The sequence below is a fragment of the Biomphalaria glabrata genome, chromosome 17 (genome assembly GCF_947242115.1).
Source record: "Biomphalaria glabrata chromosome 17, xgBioGlab47.1, whole genome shotgun sequence".
Taxonomy (NCBI): domain Eukaryota; kingdom Metazoa; phylum Mollusca; class Gastropoda; family Planorbidae; genus Biomphalaria; species Biomphalaria glabrata.
In genome coordinates, this window is record NC_074727.1 from 4,363,682 (window position 1) to 4,367,253 (window position 3,572).

Genomic DNA, 3,572 nt, shown 5'->3' on the forward strand with positions numbered 1-3,572 from the left:
TACACTTCGGTCTACACTTCGGTCTAGCCTTCGGTCTACATTTGGGTCTACACTTCGGTCTACACTTGGGTCTACACTTGGGTCTACACTTGGGTCTACACTTCGGTCTAGCCTTCGGTCTAGCCTTCGGTCTACACTTCGGTCTACACTTCGGTCTACACTTCGGTCTACATTTCGGTCTACACTTCGGTCTACACTTCGGTCTACACTTCGGTCTACATTTCGGTCTACACTTCGGTCTACATTTCGGTCTACACTTCGGTCTAGCCTTCGGTCTACACTTCGGTCTACACTTCGGTCTAGCCTTCGGTCTACATTTCGGTCTACACTTCGGTCTACACTTCGGTCTAGCCTTCGGTCTACACTTCGGTCTACACTTCGGTCTAGCCTTCGGTCTACACTTCGGTCTACCCTTCGGTCTACACTTCGGTCTACACTTCGGTCTACATTTCGGTCTACACTTCGGTCTACATTTCGGTCTACACTTCGGTCTACACTTCGGTCTACACTTCGGTCTACATTTGGGTCTACACTTCGGTCTACACTTCGGTCTACATTTGGGTCTACCCTTCGGTCTACCCTTCGGTCTTCATTTGGGTCTACACTTCGGTCTACACTTCGGTCTACACTTCGGTCTAGCCTTCGGTCTACACTTCGGTCTACCCATCGGTCTACATTTGGGTCTACACTTCGGTCTACACTTCGGTCTACACTTGGGTCTACACTTCGGTCTACACTTCGGTCTACACTTCGGTCTACACTTATGTCTACATTTGGGTCTACACTTCGGTCTACACTTCGGTCTACACTTCGGTCTACACTTCGGTCTACACTTCGGTCTACATTTGGTCTAGCCTTCGGTCTACACTTCGGTCTACCCTTCGGTCTACATTTGGTCTACATTTGGTCTAGCCTTCGGTCTACAATTCGGTCTACCCTTCGGTCTACATTTGGTCTACATTTGGTCTAGCCTTCGGTCTACACTTCGGTCTACACTTCGGTCTACATTTGGTCTACATTTGGTCTAGCCTTCGGTCTACACTTCGGTCTACACTTCGGTCTACACTTCGGTCTACACTTCGGTCTACATTTGGTCTAGCCTTCGGTCTACACTTCGGTCTACACTTCGGTCTACACTTTGGTCTACACTTCGGTCTACACTTCGGTCTACACTTCGGTCTACACTTCGGTCTACACTTGGGTCTACACTTGTGTCTACATTTGTGTCTACATTTGTGTCTACACTTCGGTCTACACTTCGGTCTACACTTCGGTATACACTTGTGTCTACACTTGTGTCTACATTTGTGTCTACATTTGTGTCTACACTTCGGTCTACACTTCGGTCTACACTTCGGTCTACATTTCGGTCTAGCCTTCGGTCTACACTTCGGTCTAGCCTTCGGTCTACACTTCGGTCTAGCCTTCGGTCTACACTTCGGTCTAGCCTTCGGTCTACACTTCGGTCTACACTTCGGTCTAGCCTTCGGTCTCCATTTGTGTCTACACTTCGGTCTACACTTCGGTCTACACTTGTGTCTACATTTGTGTCTACATTTGTGTCTACACTTCGGTCTACATTTGTGTCTACACTTCGGTCTACACTTCGGTCTACATTTCGGTCTACATTTGTGTCTACACTTCGGTCTACACTTCGGTCTCCATTTCGGTCTACATTTGTGTCTACACTTCGGTCTACATTTGTGTCTACACTTCGGTCTACATTTGTGTCTACACTTCGGTCTACACTTCGGTCTACATTTCGGTCTACATTTCGGTCTACACTTCGGTCTAAATTTCGGTCTACATTTGTGTCTACACTTCGGTCTACATTTGTGTCTACACTTCGATCTACACTTCGGTCTACAATTCGGTCTACACTTCGGTCTACACTTCGGTCTACAATTCGATCTACACTTCGGTCTACACTTCGGTCTACACTTCGGTCTACACTTGTGTCTACATTTGTGTCTACATTTGTGTCTACACTTCGGTCTACACTTCGGTATACACTTGTGTCTACACTTGTGTCTACATTTGTGTCTACATTTGTGTCTACACTTCGGTCTACACTTCGGTCTACACTTCGGTCTACACTTCGGTCTACATTTCGGTCTAGCCTTCGGTCTACACTTCGGTCTAGCCTTCGGTCTACACTTCGGTCTAGCCTTCGGTCTACACTTCGGTCTAGCCTTCGGTCTACACTTCGGTCTACACTTCGGTCTAGCCTTCGGTCTCCATTTGTGTCTACACTTCGGTCTACACTTCGGTCTACACTTGTGTCTACATTTGTGTCTACATTTGTGTCTACACTTCGGTCTACATTTGTGTCTACACTTCGGTCTACACTTCGGTCTACATTTCGGTCTACATTTGTGTCTACACTTCGGTCTACACTTCGGTCTCCATTTCGGTCTACATTTGTGTCTACACTTCGGTCTACATTTGTGTCTACACTTCGGTCTACATTTGTGTCTACACTTCGGTCTACACTTCGGTCTACATTTCGGTCTCCATTTCGGTCTAAACTTCGGTCTAAATTTTGGTCTACATTTGTGTCTACACTTCGGTCTACATTTGTGTCTACACTTCGATCTACACTTCGGTCTACAATTCGGTCTACACTTCGGTCTACACTTCGGTCTACAATTCGATCTACACTTCGGTCTACACTTCGGTCTACATTTCGGTCTACACTTCGGTCTACAATTCGGTCTACACTTGGGTCTACACTTGGGTCTACACTTGTGTCTACACTTCGGTCTACATTTGGTCTACATTTGGTCTAGCCTTCGGTTTACACTTCGGTCTACACTTCGGTCTACACTTGTGTCTACACTTGTGTCTACATTTGTGTCTACATTTGTGTCTACACTTCGGTCTACACTTCGGTCTACACTTCGGTCTACACTTCGGTCTACACTTGTGTCTACATTTGTGTCTACATTTGTGTCTACACTTCGGTCTACACTTCGGTCTACACTTGTGTCTACATTTGTGTCTACATTTGTGTCTACACTTCGGTCTACATTTGTGTCTACACTTCGGTCTACACTTCGGTCTACATTTCGGTCTACATTTGTGTCTACACTTCGGTCTACACTTCGGTCTACATTTCGGTCTACATTTCGGTCTACACTTCGGTCTACATTTCGGTCTACATTTGTGTCTACACTTCGGTCTACATTTGTGTCTACACTTCGGTCTACACTTCGGTCTACAATTCGGTCTACACTTCGGTCTACATTTCGGTCTACACTTGTGTCTACAATTCGGTCTACACTTGGGTCTACACTTGGGTCTACATTTGTGTCTACATTTGTGTCTACACTTGTGTCTACACTTGTGTCTACACTTGGGTCTACACTTGGGTCTACATTTGGGTCTACATTTGTGTCTACACTTGTGTCTACACTTGGGTCTACACTTGGGTCTACATTTGTGTCTACTTTTGTGTCTACATTTGTGTCTACATTTGTGTCTTGCCTTTCTTCGTGTTCCTTCTATTGTACCTTGAAGACAAACTTTTGATAAAAATCTTTTAGGGGAAAATGATTACACAAACTCATAGT